At 36.9% G+C, this 19,240-nt stretch overlaps 1 protein-coding gene across 2 annotated transcripts in view; it reads right to left on the reverse strand.

Moving 5' to 3' along the window:
- Window positions 1–19,240, reverse strand: part of SDK1 (sidekick cell adhesion molecule 1) — an 888,974-nt gene that overhangs the window by 717,434 nt on the left and 152,300 nt on the right. The gene's annotated exons all lie outside the window — the stretch shown is intronic.

A 19,240-nucleotide genomic window follows, 5' to 3' on the forward strand; every position in this document is an offset into this window, starting at 1 on the left:
CCACTAAGTCAGTGTTAGGAAACAATCTTCTATTATTCTTGACTCTCTATTTCTCCACAGGGCTGTCAGGAATCCAACAGTGGTCTCCAGTGGAACAGCTGGATCTGGGGCTTGCATGCTTCTCATATGCCAGGATGGCTTGGGAAACGTCCACTTTACCAGTTTTTGAGAAAGTGGCATATGTTTTGGATGGAATGTTCACTCATAGGAGTGAGCATTTACAGTCATTTATCTTCTAAAACGAGTTAAGTATATAGTGTCTAACCAGTTGAAGCTCAACTAAAAACCGCCATGCACTATACATTCAAAATTCTCAACAAAGGAGAAAAAAGGAGAAAAAGGAGAAACAAGAATGTTGACAATGAGGGAATTAGTGAAGAATTAACTCTCAGGACTGGGATATATGGGGGGTGGTTCCTCAATGTGACAGGAGACGAGTTTATGGAGAGAGAGATTACAAACTTAAGTGGAGAAATAAAGACTCCAAGATGAGGGTGGGCAGTGAAGATGAGGACCCATGCCAACTAAGTGGCAGGCCAGGAGTGGACCCGGACACAGCCTGCTCCAGGGCGAGACTCCTGCCCACCCTGCATTCATGCTGTCTGTGGCACTGACACATGAGCAAGAGGCCTCCACAGTGGACATTTCCTGAAGCTGGCGGTGTCTCTGCAGCAGTCTGCATTATGCCAACATTTTCAAGGCCCGGCTCATACAGAAATCGTAGGACCTAGAGTACACTATGGCTTAGAGACAAATTATTTTGCATACATGGCACAGTCTGTCTTCTCTGTCTTTACATGAAGGTGTTGAAATTAGCTGGAAAACAGATGACATAACTATAAAATAATAACATGTTACATGCTTTTTTGAAGAAGTCATATTCATTGGGAATATGAACTAACAATGCCAGATAGGTCTCAGTTGCTAATTTTGGCTTAGTGTTAAGTATCATAGATAAAAGATAATCAAAAGACCATACAACGTGGTGTTTTAACAGCACTGTCAGGGGTGGGCAGGGAGGGAGGGAGGATCTCAGCAGCTCTGGGGAGGTCAGTTGCAAATATAAACCATACAGCCTCAGATAACGTAATTGTTCTAAGTCCATTCTGTCCTCTGTAAAATGCAGAATAACCATGCCTGCCCTCACAAAGTCTTGGAGTTAAGACAATCAAATGAGATAATGTAAAAGAGATGGTCCCGTCTCTCACATATGGAAGGAGGATTCTCACTCTTGTCACATTATCTCTTTCAGGGATGTCACTGTGTGCTCTCTTCACCAGTAAGCTCCAACACTACAAAAGTTGAAGCTTCAATGCAGCCATAGATTCTACAAAGCTATCTGAATAACTGTTCTCCTTAGTGTTATCAGTTTTAACTGCTGACATCTAATAGGGCCTTATAAGTTCCATAAATTTCCATGTTAAAAAATTTTGCTTTTCATATACGATAGAACATTTGTGATATTTAATCACTAAATCACTCTACTTAAAAAGTCAAATTTCAGCCTTGAAAATAATAACATTCACCTTTTTTTCCACCTCTAAACCCACCTCTCAGTTCTGGGAAATAACGTTAGAAGTTTTTTTATTTTTTTTCCCCCAAGAATCATTTATTACTTATCACTCTGTTAGGTTTTCAGACCTACTGTTTGCACTGGAATATCTTCCTTCCCCCTAGAAGGGCAGTGAGCAATAAAGGTGAAGGACTACAATCAGACATCCTGTATTAATTTTTAAGGACTGTATTAATTGTCTTTTAGTGTCATGAGATCTTCAGAAAAGCAAAGCAATGTTAAACCAGACAGGTCTCTCCTGGATTGTTGAAGAGGGGCTGCTGACCCCTAGATACCTAAACCCAGAATTTTTCTTTTTTTTTGGTGTGACTAATCTATTAAACATTCTAACGTCTACATTTTTATTCAATAATAATGAAGTAAAGATGTACTTTCATTAGAGAACACTGTATGGTCTACACAGTTTCCTGGAGAAAGTAGATGAGTTTTTTTTGTTTTTTGTTTTTTTTTTTAAGTAGGCTAGCATCTTTCTGGCTTTTTTTTTTTTTTTTTTTTTTTGCTGGCTTTTATTTTTAACTTTAGATCACAGGTTTTAAGGAAAGAGGGAGAAAGTGAACACAAAGGTTCTGTTCTAATTTAAATATTCTTCACAATTTAGTAGTAATTACTTCTTTTAAGGTTCATTCACCTTCTAAATAGTACATGATAAAAAGAAGAGAAAAATATTACATGGTTCATAGCCAAGAACTTTAATAAAAGTACTTTCTAAAGTTTAATCATTATTTTCATTTTCTATTTAAAATTTTTCTTCATCATCTCAGTTACCAAATTTCAATCTTCATTGATCAAAAACACAAAACTCCCTGCATACAAATTTATTCAGGTTTGCAAACATTAAATCATCATTAGATTAGAATGACAAGCATGACAAAATTAATACTCCAATGAGGTTCAGGGAAATATAAAATCTAAAATGTATTGAATTAGGTTTTAAATTGAACCCATACAAGCTTAAATTCAATGAAAACTGATATTGCACACTTTTTAATCAATTATTTCATAATCATCTCCCTAAATCCTTTAATTTACCAAGAAATCCTATCTAAAAAGTTTTCTAAAGTCAGCCATAAATACCACTGAAATGCAAATTGGATCTAAACTTCCACTAAATCCATCAAATGTCACCTTACTTCAATTCATCAAATAACTTTATATGATTGAATGTAAAATGTGTCCTCAGTGCTCATTAGTGTTACAATTAAAATCCATATTATATGGAAAACAAAATGATATAATTATTTGAAACCATTATGGTACTTAACTCTTTAGAATAACTTACCACGTAAGCCGCATGATGCTAAGCTCATTTACAACCTTAAACATAATTTACACCTGATTTCCAAAGCTACCATTTAGTTGAGAGCAATAGTCCTGCCTTTTTAAATATTTTTAGGGAAGAGAAAAATCTTTGTTGTTTCCTTTATATAATCTTGTGACTAACAAGTGATCATAGGGCAGAAGGTAGAGGACAGGGCCAGAAAGTGAAGTCTGGGAGTAGTCACCATAAATCCATGAGAAAGGATGAGGTCCCCAGAGAGGATCCCCAGGACACAGACACAGACAAAAGGGGTGAGACAAGTCAGACAGTGGACTAACATGGGGCTGGGGGAGGGACATGTGAAACAGCACACAGATTAATCACCCCTTAGCCCTTCTTTAAACAGTAGCCCCCTTACTAAAGTCACATATCAAAATATGTGGGTTTGGAAATAACATCGAAGAGGATTTCTAACGTAATCTGTTTTAATGCTTAGTAATAGTTTGCTTTTCTCCCAGTCGTTATCTTCCATAACATAAACAGTGAGAAAAAGAAAGAATTTACATTGATAATCATGCAAAGAGGCCTTCATAAAAGTATTAAGGATCACGAAAATAAACTGACTTTAAATTAGAAATCTTTAATTGATTTGAAGCTGAATATATTGCAATAAACTGATCAGAATAAGAATTATTTAATTTGGTACTTTACTCTCTGGGAGAGTAAAGTCTTATTAGTGAGATCCAGATGGGGACTGGACAATTAGGAAAAGTCCCTCAAAACTCATCTAGAATTTTAGCCCATCATCTTTCCTCCAGAAAAATCACTTGTGAAACAGGAAGACTTAAAATAAACATTGCTGGGGTGTCTGGGTGGCTCAGTCAGTTAAGCATATACTCTTGATTTTGGCTCAGGTCATGATCTCAAGGTTGTGAGATTTAGCTCCAAGGCAGGGTCTGCCCTGGGCCTAGAGTGTACTTAGGATTCTCTCTCTCCCTCCCCGCCTCTCCACCATTCTGAAAAAAGGAAGAAAGAAAGAAAGAAGAAAAGAAAGGAAAGGAAAAGAAAAGAGACAAAGAAGGAAAGAAAAGGAAAAAAGAAAAAAGATAAACATTGCTACGAAACGGGTCTCTTGTAATCCATGTCTAAGTTTGCTGGGGATCAACAGGGAAGCAAAGGAAGGCTCCACCAGGATGTGCACTGCTTATGCAATTCACAACTCTGAAAGCAAAAAGGTTTAGGTTGCTGGTGGCAGGAACTCAACACAACATGGGGAAGGGATAAAAGAAGCAGAGTTAGGACCATCTGTGTTTGGTCCAGCTGACTTGGGCTGGAATCCCAGCTTGGTCACTTAACTGGAAAAATGACCTTAGATGAGCCCTTGGCATCTTTGAGCCAGAAGTGACCTCATACATGAAATGGGGATGATACTTACAGAGTTGTGAGGATTAAAAGGAAGAAACATATTCTATCTTCAACAAATGGTAGCTATAGTCATGGCGCCCCATCTTATCAGAGAGAAGTGGGTGGCGCTTGTGGTTCAGCATACTTCTTCAGGGTAAGCGCAAGGTAGAATATTTAGGATAATCATCCTCGACAACAATAACCAAGAGAGGACTTAAAAAAAAATTCTACCTCATACACAAAAATCAAGGGGAACAAAGTAGAAATTCTTCACAGGTCCCTAATGAAAGAAAAGTCAAATTAACATATTCATCTGCATTAAGTGAGTCTTTGAAAACATGGTTTCCTAATCTCTCATCACATTGGCTCTCTGACCTGGTAAAGTGAGTAGCACAGTAAGCACACTTTCTAAATCTGGGTTTTCAAAGAGAAAGAAAAAACAGGTTGTATGATGGATCTGTGCTAAGGTTTCTGCCTCCTTTCCGTTATTAATTCTTCATTGAACTTCCTTCAATTGACTGCTTAAAAGGAACACTGCTTTAAGTAGTCCAATATGTGGGATAACAATTCTTCTTAACATTTCAATAAAGCATTGTAGTACTTATATGCAAAGTAACCTGACTTTTCAACAAAAGATAAACTTACTAATAAATCATTAAGTTCAGAGAAAACTTTTAATGTAAAATTGTGTTTAAAACACAAATTTTTGAAGTCAGCTGCAGGAGGCATGTAATCTGTAAGGTTGTCAAGCTTGTGATGTATAAGAGTCATGTTAAAAATGAGAGTTTCTCAAATTTACAATAGTTTGGTTCTTTTCTGCTAAGCACTGACTATTGCTCTTAAAAATTTTCTGAGTCAATTCAGCTGGAATGGCCAAAAGATTTCTAACATGTTTGTATTTATTACTAGTCCCTAAAGGCTGACATACAAAGATTAATAGTTTCTTAGCCAAGCAGTCTTTAATGTTGCAATTCACTCAGTCATTGGGCTGGAATTTTTTTTTCTATATAATATAAATGCAAAGAAGAAGGAAAGTAAATAAAGAAAGGAGAGAGAAAAAGAGATTGGAGATACAGTTGGAGGAGAAGGGGAAGGGAGGGGTGGAAGAGGAGGAGGAAGGAAGAAATGGGGAGGAAGGGGGAGGGAGGGAGGGAGGAGGTAGAAGCCCAGAGGGGAAAGGAGGAAGGGGAGAAGGGAAAAAGAAGGGGAGGGGGAAGGGGAGGAAGGGGAAAGAGAGGAGGGGAAGAGAAGAGGAAGAAGGAGAGGAAGAAGAGAATTTATTAACTGAGTACGATAATCTGAGAACTGGGCTCACCTTTCTCAGAGGCAAGTAGTAACACAAATCTAATCCAAACTACCTGACCTCCCAAGTACTAAAATGACTAAATCGAACATCAATTCACACACACCTTTTGAATTGTGACTATAAACCAGTAATTGCAATGTGAAAACATTTGTTGTACTCCAAAACTCTACAAAATTGATGTTTGGTTTAACATTCATTGAGGGCCAACTGAAATTGAGGACTTGAACAGCAAAACCAGATCATTTAGGCAAAAGCACACATATTCTCTAGTCTCCACCTGGTTTCACTTGGACTTGTTGAATACAGTGCTGTCACACTTGGAGTCAACTGGTCAGCATGAGTTATGCTCACTGGCGTCTCTGGGGATATGTTTTGCAACCAAGATGAAACTCTGGGAAAATCTCCCTGTAAAATGAATGGAAAACTAGAATAGAATAGAAATCTAAATACCAATATAAAAGAACTCAAAGATTCTAGTCACTCTTTCCTGTAAATGAGCATTTGCAAGTTAGTAATAGCACACTATGAATGAAGCCTGGGTTCCTCACTAGATTCAGGTAGTTGTCTGTGTCTCTAGTCACTTGATCTCTGTGCTTCAAGGGTTTCTCTGTGTAAAATCCAGCAGAACATATTTCTTTCCTAAAGTAATATACTTTTCAAATAACTAAGATTGTTATGTAAATTCGACATAAATATACACAAAAACTACTATTGCTTCCTACTACTTTAATCCTTTGAGCTTGTTTACATTTTAGTTTTTAGGGTATATTTCACCCTCTGGAGAATTAATTCCCAAGTAGGCATAAGATTTCCAGAGTACAAATCAAACCTTCAACACTGCTACATCAAAATTCCAGCAGCAGCAGGAACTGCAAGTGCCTACAGTCATTTCTGACTGGGTCAAGATGACATGGTGCCAGCGTGAATGTCGACTCAGCACCAGCATCAAAATGCCAAGACCAATAAGATGATACCAATGTCAACAAGACAGCAAATATATGGCAAAATTGGAACTAATGTCATTCCATACTAGAAAAAATTAACTCTGAAATCTAAGGTATGGACACAGTCTTTGTTTGCTGTAGTCTGCAAAAACACTATTCTTGAAGTATTTCACATAAATTTGCTGAGCTCTTGTCATAATTCCATGAGACTATTTTTTTTCTCATTCTATCCAATGGGTGTGTTTTTTTAAACTGGTATGTATAAATTTAATTTTTGTCTATCACAGTTTAAAAGATTGAGAAGAGGTTGAGTGTTAAAGAAATGCTAGGGAGAATCTTTTTATAGACCACAGGCTTCTGGTATTAAAAAAAAATCACTCCTGATTTGTATAAAATCTTTCTTATTATTCAGTTTGTGCAAATCAGAAGGTACCTATATTTCTATCTGGTAGATCCCATTCTACATATGAGGAAGTAGACAGAGGTTAATACGCTTTCCCAAGGTCACAAAACTAGTCAGTTGCAAAATAGATTATATCTCAGAGCTCCAAATTCCCTATCCTCCTCTTAGTCCACTGGGCCATGCTGCTTCTCAGACTGAAGTGGAAATAGATTATAATAAAAGACTACCATAAAAGTTTGATTCTTCCATTCACTACTTCATGAACTGCCTTTACAAGTACAATACTGAAAAATTGATTTGGAATTCACCTTTGATATTTTTCACTGCAATGAAGCAGCAAAGAATGTGACTAAAAGTCATAGTCTCACTCAGAGTCCGTACTGATGTTTGTGCCTTCAGATTACTCACCTCAAGAATCAGCCAGCTATTAGGATTCTGGTTAAGTAAAACAGATACATTTGTTTGAAAATATCTTCCAGAGTTTTCAAAGTCTACTCCTGGTCCTTCTTTGTTTTACAGTTCTTTGAGAGCTATGGATTATTAGGAATACTTTAGATGTGAAATTTTAATTGAAAACACAGAATGTGATTGCCATTAATGCACAGATGTAAACATTTAATAACTTACTAGAACTCTTTTTTATCTGTAGTGTGGCTGACAGGAAGGGCTGCCCTCAAGGTAAGAGGCAGATACCAGGATTCCCAAGTCAGGACTCAATATGCAGTATTTTATACAAAAATTATATGTGTTTTAAATAGTACAAAAAGATATATATGAGGAGATATAGAGACATGGGTACATATAGATATGCATATGAAATAGGCTTTTGTAGTATGATCGAGGTACCAAATCACATGTTCAAATATATTTCTACAGGAAAGTGCATTTTGAGATCCATACAAGAGGCTTAGTTCAAGATCAATGATAAGAAAAAAATTCTGTAAATCTTTTTTTTTTAAAGATTCTTTTTATTTATTTGATATATAGAAAGAGTACAAGCAGGGGAGTGGCAGAGGAAGAGAGACAAGCAGGCTCCCCACTGAGCAGAGAGCCCAATGTGGGGCTCAATCCCAAGACCCTGGGATCATGACCTGAGCCAAAGGCAGACGCTTAACAGACTGAGCCACCCAGGTGATCCTATTACCTTCTTTTAATAATGTTTCAGTCTGGTACTACTTACTTAAGAGCTATGTGATATATTAAAGGAGTCTGGGGGCACTTGGATGGCTCAGGTGGCTCAGCATCCAACTCTTGATTTCGGCTCAGGTCACGACCTTAGGGTCCTGAGAAGAAGCCCTGCATTGGGCTCCTCACTCAGCTCAGAGTCTTCCTAGGATTCTCCCTCTCCCTTTGCCCTTTCCCCAACTCTCACTTGCACTCACTCTCTTTCTCTCTCTCCCTCTCTCCTCTCTCTAAAGTAAATAAACAAAATCTTTAAAAGGAGTCTGGGTTTAAAAAGGAAATCTGAGCCTTATGACTTCGTAGTTCTGTGAGCTTAGAAAAGTTACTCAATTTTTCTGGGTCTCACTCTAACAACCACTAACAAGGTTTTAATGAGAATTACATAATTAATAAGTAAAAGCCATGCACAAGGCCCAGCATATTAGAGACACTAAATAATGCCTCTTATTTTTTCTTTAATCATAGTTTTCTCTGCCTTCATCTTTCCAAGCCTTAGTAATAACCCTTTCAGTCCATCTCCTTACCACAGCTCTGCTTTACCCTGAACAACTTCAGAGGCTCCAAATCAGGCCTCCTCAGTAGAAGCTAGACTGCCAACTCAGAATCAGAATCACTCAGATTAAACTATTTAACGTGGATTCCTACTACCTGCCAGCCAGTGAATGGAGCAGAGACCCTGGAAGCCTTCCTTGAATCCCAGAAGCTGAAGGTCAGATCACTTAATATCCCTAACCACTCTGCTTATCTCCCATCCTAACCAGTATCTCCACCAGTAACTATTTAGCCACTTTTCTCCATTTGGCTGCTGGGACGTTCCTTTCCTTTTCAGGAATTTTTGTTTTGTTCTGGGTCAGTCCCTCCTTCATTCCAAGACTGAAGAGTCTTGATTCATTCTAAGAAACTCTTATAAAGTCAGGTGTGTCCTAAGATTCCAGAAGATTTTTGCATAATCCATTTTTCATGCAAGCCCTGGCAATATTACACAGTCAGCCCAGTTACAATGAGACAGGATCTTACAGGGCTACAGACCAGATCAGACATGCTGATGATTTTTTTTTTAAACAATCCACTAATAATTCAGATCCCATCATATTTGAACAAAACATCAAGAGAGAAGTTGTGTCTCCCTACAACATTAGAGGCCAGAGACAGCCAAAAAGTTAATGGGTCTCTAACACTTTTTAGCTATGTGATGTTGTTAAGCTCCTTAGACTCAGTTTCTTTGTAAAATGATTATAATATTCAGGCTGTCCTTGATTTCCATAGTTCTGAGATATCTGCATTTCATTTACCACAGTTTAGGTAAATAACAGCGCACCTCCCAACAAGGTTCAAATGTCACTTACTATGGCATATAACCATGAATGATTTCATGAAGAGACAAACTTCACCACTAGCTCTTCAGTCCATAAATCACTACCTAAGTAACAGATGTGTATCGTGATCCAAGACCAATCGCATCCCTTCTTTCAAAGCCTGTGGGCGACTGGTCCTTGTGCCTCTGTTAGTTCATGTACAGACAGCAAAGCATGCAGCCGTGTTGCCTCCCTGTCTCTCCCAGTGATAAATCCACTCAACATCTTTCAAAAATGGGTAATCCAAAGAGAATACTTACCCAAACAGGAATTAAAGAACAAACAGTGGTAAAACAGGAAGTGAATTTTGAATCAAACCAAAATGGGGTTTACCGAAGCAACAGCTGACCATGGGACTGTTAACACCATCACCATTTGAAACACTGGATGTGTAGCCACAGGGACATAGTGTAGTCAACTCATTTATCAGCATAAATGAGCAAAAGGGTGAAGATATCCAGAGGAAGTGATGCCAGCAAAAAAACCCTTCACATTAAAGGAACTCTAGGAGGTATTTCATAACACCTAGTGCAAAAAGGATTAAAATGCTGAAAGCTGAACCAAATCTGGAAAGGTGTATGAAAATTCACTAAGGCATAGCAAAGGTGCTCCATGTTATATGTTACATGACAAGATGAAGAAGAGAAAAAGTGTTCACACTGTTCCTGACAAATTTTTAACTGCCAACATTTCTAATATTTTACACTACAGTGTACTAAATCAGTATTAGTTCGTTTACCTACACATTTATAAAAACAGCAAGGGAGTTTTTAACATTTTAACAAAAATTTTTAAAGGTCTGGAACTACTACAATCTTTCCCATTGGTTATTAAGATCACTTTGGATAGTCTAGCCTGAACCATCATTGTCGTGGTTCTGCTTTGCCCTGCAAAGCAAGGACTGCCGCATGTCCTCTGGAAGGCTGTAGTAAGAATTAAATGACATGATGTTCACAAAATATCTGTCAGGAGGTAAGGTTGGGAAGGCAAGCATGGGCTAAATTCTGAAGGAGGCTAAATGCCCTTTATGCTGAAGATTAATTACAAATTCCTTAAGGATGACAGGAAACCTGGAAAGTTTGATTTAAAGAGAGTGGTAGGACAAGATGTGCACATTAGAAAAATACCTAGTTGTAGTGGGGAGAGAGGACTTAAGGAAATTTTTACTAAAAGAAGCAACTGTATTCAAGTTAGGAATCTCTAAACTAAAGCCAGGGCCTTCAGCATGGAGGAACCATCTTTAAGAAATATTTAAATGTAGCTGACCAAAGGCAGTGACTAACCTAGAGACAGGTGCTGAGAATGGCTGTGGCCTTCTAGTCAGTGTCATGCTTGCTGACATTTGCTGAAAGTCATGTGCCAGTTACTGTCTTAAGGACTTTAATCCATCTTCAATAGTAAAGTCAGCTAATGCTCCTAACAAATTTAGGAGGTAGGTTCTCTTACCATTACCATTGAAAGATTAGGAAAATGAGACACAGAGAAGATAACTTGCCTGGGGCATACAGGTAATAAGTGATGCTGCTGGGATTGGGACCACAGTGCCCAGGTCCAGAGCCACAGTCTGAATCTGACCCTTATCCCACTAACCCAGGGGACCACCTTCATCTTTTCACCCTATCACTGCATATAGAGACCTCTTGTGCTATCTGTTGTCCCTCCCCAATAGGCTGCTTTCCTTACTTCTGCCCTTGAGCAAATAGTTATTAAGCAACCAGTATAGATCAACACTGTCCTTTTTTCAAGTTCCATTTAAATCTGGCCCAGATCAACTGCTTATTTCCTGACAAACCTTTTCTTCCACACTGTAAGTTGTACAATTGCACAGAACAAGAGAAAAAGAAGGAAAGGACCATTTATCTGAGAAGAAAATAATATAATTTCATGAATTTTGTAACTCTATCTAAAAGCTGTTATTTATAGATCATAATTTTTTTGTGAGGGGAAGAATAGCACTGTCCATGAGACTATTTTTTAAACCACTTGAATCTAGCTTTCCATTCTAGGTGGGCTCCTACCTCTTCCATGCTGTTTTTAGAAAGACGGGTCTTCTTGAAAGAAAGCCTCTTAAGAAACAGTGTGCAAAAGATCATGGGCTGACACTTCTAGGATTTCCAAAGCAGTCTGCTAATGTCCTAGACACAGTACTGGCTTTCCATCGTCTTATTTTCCCCAATTAATGGCACATTTTATCATAAGTACCTTTAAAAGTAAACACATATTTCATTTGCCCTTTCCTGCCTAAAAGGTAGATACAGTTGCTTCAGTTATTTCCATCAATGGGATTCCCACTGTATAAATTTGTTTTCTACTCTATTAACTGAGTTATTTATTGAGTTACAGAAAGGGTCCAGGTGAATTCCAAAACTACCTAACAGAAGGAAAACAAATCTATCACACTAGTATTTAGCCATATTTTACTTATTCAGCTTATGCCAAAATACAGAAAATTGGTAGAAGATGATAATTTAAATGGGTTACCAAAGAGTTTCTCAGAAATCAATCTCCCAATCATAGATTTATGCTCAAAAGGAAAAATAGTCATTCACTTCGTGATTTATGCCAGTCATTCATAAAAGTCTTCAACAGATAAGGGCCATAAATCTGCTCTCAGTAAAGTGTAAATCATTGCCACAGGAGGGTAACACAGGCCTGCCTCCCTGAGATCACTCAGCTGCTGAGCAGCAGCTTATGGGGAAAAAAGAGAAGATAATTTTTAGTTCAGTAGTTCCCACAACTTTTCTATCACTTGCAAAAGAGCTGACAATCTTATGACCGTCAAGAATGGAAAAACAAAGACCTCAAGGTTTGAATACTTTTTCCATACATTTGCTGTAATAAACACATTAATAAGTAAAAACTTGATTTAGTTAGAAATGGCTTTAATCAGATATGGCTACTTTTAAAAAATTAAAAACATTTTGCTGCCCATCTTAAATATTTCAGGTTTTATTTTTCTGAGAATAAAGTGTGTTACAGATAAATGTATTTTGTTTTTGAAGGAAATTCTTAGAAAAGTAAACTCAACGGCACATCAGCCAGATTATCGGCAGAAAAAATGATTAAGTTCTGATGCAGGATTATTGAGACATATCCTTACAAATCTTTTTTTTCTTTCCTCAATAATACTGAAGTCTCCTATTTCATGAGCATGAAGAGATTTCCTAAGTATCCTACACAAGTCTAAGCTCATAAATCCCTTACACTTGAGGGTGACATAGCTAGGTTCAAATGTTAAGATAAAATATTTCATCTTTTTACAATTTTTTTCAAAATGAATTATAACATCCCTAAAATTAATACATATTTGCCAAGAACCATTTATTGTTCAGAATATATAATGGTTTTACCTACTTTTACTCTACTATTTACCAAGAACCTAACACTAGAACACTTTTACAAGATTGAATTATAATTTTCATAACAAATAAATTGATACAGTATCTATCTGATTTCCTGGTCCCTGGTTGCCCAAAAGGAATTTTCCTAATCCATTCAGATATCAAAAACAAAACTAAACCCAGTTTAATTTACTGGGTCCTATAATACATTACTACCTAGAAATACACTTCTTTTGCATTTAGAATTCTCTGTGTGGGAAATAAAAACGCAAAATAAAAAGCAATTGACTCCATCATTAAAACACAATTCAGGGTCTTTATTGATTGACTCTTCATTCCTGAATTTATTATTTTTATGTTCTCACTGCCCCCCAAAAAATCCATCTTATGGAATCAGAGAAACCAGCTTATCTCAAGAAATTCTCCCTGTTGAAGATTCAATTAGCTCTGCTCTGCACTCCCTTTGCTCAGTGGCCAATCTGCTCAAAAGTTCATTGTTCTTTTGATAGGAATCATGAAAATTAACTGCATATTCTCTTCTTTGAAAGACAGAAAGCTCAGGTCCTGGTTCCTCAATAAAAATTTTATTCTTCTCTAGCATCTGATAGAAACCAAGCCAACTATATTAGCCATAAAAAATGTAAATTATTGGAATCATTTGTGCTTAAATTTTCTTGGGAAAAGGATGACAGCTTTCAGCAACCAAATTATTCTTTTCTCTTTATATGCTGGATCTATAATAGTTTCCTTTGACTCTTTATTATGATTACTCCCTAGACATTTCAATTTAAGAGAAAAGGGAAGCAGCAAAAATAATAATAATAATACTTTGAAATTAATCTATGATATTAATGAATGCTTATTAGACTTTTGCAGGTATACAAAATTGGCCTGCCCATTAATATCTCTGATAATATGCAGGATGAAATGAGGTAAAAATAAAATACTTAGCACAGAACCCTAGAATACTTAATAAATGCTACCTATTTTTATGATTACTTTTGAAAATCAGATCAATTGTTTCTGGTATGATTCCCTGAATGACTAGTCTATCATATTTGCACCATTTCCCACACCTTAAATATGCCCACTTTACTCCCACCTTTAATCCTCAGGCTCCAGGTTTTGCCAGAGTAGAGCTTTCAATTAATTAGAATAGCATGTTAACTTAGAGCTCCAGAAAGAAACAGAAAATTCATAGATAGCTATTATATATAGTAAAAAATTAATATATATACATTTTTTTAACTTTTGTAAAGGTGTTAGTAAGGAAAGAAAAACCGTTTACGTTCTACAGTATCCTTCATTCAGGGACTCGACTTAGCTTCACAATATAATAATAATTATTTAGATCCAATTCAAGTTCCACTGGTTGCATATAAGATTTGAGTTCTTTTCTATTATAGTGTGTGGGGGTTTCACCTTTGATTTTGTCACTGTCTGCAATATTTTAATTTTTTCTGAAAGGATTCATAGTTAGAACAATAGCATGTGTGAAAATACTGATCCTCTAACCACCTAACAATAGTTTAGCTAGGTATAGAATTCTAGGGTCTGAGCTTCTTCCCCTTGAAGGGAACATGTTCTATTGTGATCAGATACTTGTAGAGTTTTTTTAATTTTGAAATTCAGAAATCTCATTATATCAATAATTATTTCATTATATGCCTATTGTTGCTGCTGTTATTAATCAGGCTTCATGTTTTCTGATTTATTCTTTGATTTCAGGCACCATCCAGTCTATTTAATTCCCCCATTGAGCTACAGTGCTTCCCATTTTCAAGAATTCTTTCCCCAAATCGGGTTCTTTTTCACATCAGTCTCTTATTTTATAGATTCAGCACAATGCAAATTTCATTAAAAACTTACTAGGTTTCAACTTAAATGCCATTCGTGTACTATCCAATGTGGATGCAAACCAGAACCTAGGCTATCTGGCCTTTTTTCGGGCTAGTCATAAAAAACTAGGTCAGCTCTGTGGAAGTAAGGAAGTAGCATTTAGATTCCACAGGAGAGGCTCAGCCACTCTAGGGATCTTAAGTTGACAGAATTGATAGCTCATCTTAAGAACTTTGCCCACTTTCCAGAAGAATCTCAAGTACTCAGAAATCAAGAAGGAACAGTTCTACTATTTGAGGTTAAGAGCATATTCTCATAAACCCGCAGTGCTCTAAATGTCATCTCTAAATTAGAGGAGGAAAGGTAAGTCTTGTAGTGTAACAACCATTGCCAAGTCCACAAGAGTATCAACCCAACCAAGAACAAAAAGGCACCTCACCGCCTAGTAGTGTTCTTTAATTTCAAATACTTAAACAATGTAGAAAATGTCCATTCTCTCTTGATTTCATTTCACCATACAACCAGTTTATATAACAGTGCTGAAAATTAAACTTCACATATCTAAATATCAAAAACATGAAATTTTTAACATATTCATAAAATATTTAAGTCAAAAGGTTTTCTATCAGAAAGTAACAAAAAATTTGAAATGCAGTTTAGAAGACTGAGTAATTGTGAACATGATGATTATTTAGTAACAAACTAAATTTAACACTGAAATAATTAGAGGTGGGTATACCGACAAGAAAACTTTTGTAAAAAAAAAAAAATCTCTGATAAAAGGTTTTAATATACCCTTTCTCCTTTCGACTACCACTTAATGACATAAAACAATCCCAGTCTTACGCTTTAAAAACAGTTGTTCTGAGATGTGATAAATTCTTCCAGAAAAATTCTCCTTATGTTAAAACAAATACAATGAGAAAACATTCAGTTTCTTTTAAACAACTTATTATAATCCTACTTGCTGCTGAGCCACATACCAAGCTCTATAAAAGACAATGTATGCCCCCAAATTAAGCAAAACCTCCCCTTACCTCTCCCCAGTAGGCTGTTAAGGCTATTAAGATCTATGATCAAGAAGAAGCACAGACATATAAAATGCACAGGAGTCATTCATTAACACCTAACTACTTGAGCATCTCTTCTACATACAGTAAAATGACTTGATTACCACTCTGAAAGAAAAATTAATGAGAAAGGAAAAATGCAGAAAGAAGATCAGGAGTGTGTTGAAACCATCTGAGCTGTAAAGTCTTCCCTGCTGCTGCCAATCCATCAAACTGTGCAAAATAAATGCTATTTCACCTTAACCTTTTAAAATCTTTTAGGTTAAACAATACTTTGAAATTCACCAACCCAAAAAATTAATAGGAAAATTTTAACGCTAATATGACAATACTCTTAGTCCTACTATAATATTATTTCTAACACTTTTAAATTTAAAGGACATCAAATTGAATATTAAGTAGTATTTTGTTTTCACTCTAGGGCATTCTTTTCTTTGCAATAACTATGGAAGGCGCTCCAGAGTGCCACTGACAAAGAGGGTTGAGTGCCAGAGAAATACTTCAAAAACCCAATGCTTTGGTGGCACATTCACAACGACAGAAGCTGGATGCATTTCTCATTAATATCTACTTCTGAGTCATTGGTACATCTCGAACGGCTTTGCATATTTTCCAGTTTTACTTATTTATCTTTGCTTTTCCACATTTCCCCCTTTTGATTGTAGAACTTCTAGGCAGGGATTAATACCAGGCCAAATTGAGCTTAGTTTTGTTCTTCACAGAAAGCTGTTAATTCCCTTTTAATAGCGTAGCATATTTCTTCAACACTGGGAATTTCAGTACTTAATTCATACACAGGTAGTTATCAACCTAAAGACAGATTATGTCCCAAAAGTGTACGTGTAAATCAGTTGTTGGAACTAGGAACATATTTTCCCATGTGATCGACATTGAAGGATGATGAGGATTCCTGACCAGCTTTCAAAAACCAACCGAATCCACAATGAAGCCCCTATCACAAAAGAACACTACAGAGCTGAGGGTGGTGTCCTGGAAATCCTCATCTGTTCCAATACAGCAACTCCCCTGCAGGCTGCCCTGGTAGGAGAGAGTAGAAGCCTCTCCTAGGTGTTTCTTTAGAAAGTGACACTGGAGGTGAAAAGGGAAGAGGTGCTAGAGCTTCAGGGATGAGAACATAGGCAGAAGAGAGAATGGTAGCCAATCCTAAGTACTGACTTGATAATCAAGTTCCCATGTGGGTGTGGCACATTACAGTAGGTAAAAATGTGGATCCTGAAGCCAGGACACCTGCACATGAATGCCAAGTCTGCCACCCTGGGCAAGTTACTTAAGCCCTCTGGGCTTCAGCTTCCTGATCAGTTAAAAAAAAAAACAAAAAAAAAAAACAAGGATAGCTTCCTCACAGGATTTGTTGTGAGGAGGAAATGAGTTAGCATACATCACGTGCTTACAACAGTCAGCTGTCCCAAAGTGGTGCACGTACTCGTTACTATGATTAATTTTCCTAAGTAGAACAAACCAAGACTATGTACAGCACTGCCGAGAGCAGCTCTCGAACGCACTCCAGAAGGTCTTCACAATGAACGTCTTCACAAGGCCACTTCCGCTATGTAAGAACTTTCACATTCTTTCATCCTTATGTGGAGCATTGGTTCTATTAAAGTTCTATTTCAAATCCCCTTGAGCATAGAGATGGAAGCATACATATTTTTTGATGCAACTGATAGTCTGGTTTCTTTTTAATGACTGCACTTTGGGCTTAGTGCTAAGCAGAGGGGATCAAGAACGTCTGGGTTACTCTTTGCTCTTTCTGGACCAGTATGCTCTGAACTGCCTGCTTGTGATTATCTGTACTAAAGTGTACCATTCACAATCACTAAAAAAAGAAAACCACAGTATGCCTTGGGATTTATTTTCTATCCTATTGTAATTTGGAGCAGTCTGACAGCATCTACCAAATTAGTAAAACTCAAGAAAAGGTGCTATCATCAGAGAAATCATTTCGAAGTGTTCTAGTGTTTTACAGCAAGTATTTATGATTTCTTTTCATTCTAGCCTATTTTTCAATCTCATTTCTGTCCTTACCACCCTACTAAAAGTATGCCTTCTAAAATATCTAATGACTTCCATTTGCAAAATCCAAGAGGCAACTTTTAGACCTTGACTTGCCATATCTCACCAGTATATGTCACTGCTGGACACTACTATTCCAGTCACTCAACAAAAGTCTATTCAGTATAGACCACCCACCAGGATCATAATACACACAGTGGATACAGCATGAAACAGACTGTCATGGCAGGCAGAGAGGCAACAAGTAAATATTTGATTACAATTGTGACAAGTGTCACTAGAGAGAGATACAAGTGGTAGTGAGTACATATATTTGCCTTAGTCCACTAAAGCAATCAAACCTAGACTGGAGGGTCAGAGAAAGTCGTATTTAAGTATATACTTTAAGAGTCAGTAGCACCTGGCCACAGAAAGAAGCAAAAGGGGACTCGTAGAAAGAAAACAGCATATGCAGAGGATACAGGGCTGAAAGAAGCTTGCTCAGCTGGAGAAACTAAAAGAACATCCAACTTCATGAAGCAGAAGGAAGAGAGAGTGTCGTGAGAAGATGCTGGAGATGTGGGCAAAGACAAGGAGGTGCTCCAGATTCTATCGGTTAATACAGTTTTAAAGGGAAATGGTATACATTTTACCCTACAGCCATAATGAAAGCCTCAGTCTCCAAATGTCTAGTTCACCACACCAACCTGCCTCCCTGTCTCTACTGAGTTATTCCACAAATGAAGAACCACTCATCTATAACTCATTTGTTTCGTAGTTCTTTTTCTTCATATTTAACATCTGTGAGATGGGTTGTATCTTATAAACAATGACATCTTACAATTAATTGAGAGCCCTTTTCTTAGTGAGACATAAAATAACAGTGTATCTTTTTAATTAGTGGCATCTGAGATTCAATTAAATGTAATAACTATTTTATATATTATATTTATATATATTTAATATAAATTAAATATAATATCTATTAAATACAATATCTGATGCTGAATGGGTATCTGTTTGAAGGAAGGCAGACTGCTGTGGTACTTTCATACGTGAAAATAAATGACTTCACCACCTATAAAAACTACCAAAATGTGCTCTGACAGAATCCCTTAGGATTTTAACTGCTTTTACAGGTTCCCATATGTCAAATTTCTTCTAAAAAGCTGGGTACATTCCCATACTGCCAAGACACTGGCTGAAGATTCTGTAAGACATCATTATAAAGAAACAAGTTTCAACAATTGTCAAGACTGGTAAAAATCAGGAGTATCAATACTAGCAGGGGAGAAAAAGGAGTGCATAGGAAATGGTTTACTTCTACTACCTCTCCTAGTTCTAAACAACTAAGCATAACCACAAATAAATGACTGGGATTAAAGCAGATGGGTCATTAAAACATGAGCTTCAGTAGAGAGTGGGTAACATACAACACTCCCAATAGGTTCTGGTAAGCTCTGTTAAAGGATACAGATTAGGCCTCAAGTCAAAATGGGGTTCCTATGTCCTGCCTCCTGAGCAGGTTCTGAGCAAGTCTTCACTGATTTAC

Source organism: Lutra lutra, chromosome 18, assembly GCF_902655055.1.
Source record: "Lutra lutra chromosome 18, mLutLut1.2, whole genome shotgun sequence".
Lineage (NCBI taxonomy): Eukaryota > Metazoa > Chordata > Mammalia > Carnivora > Mustelidae > Lutra > Lutra lutra.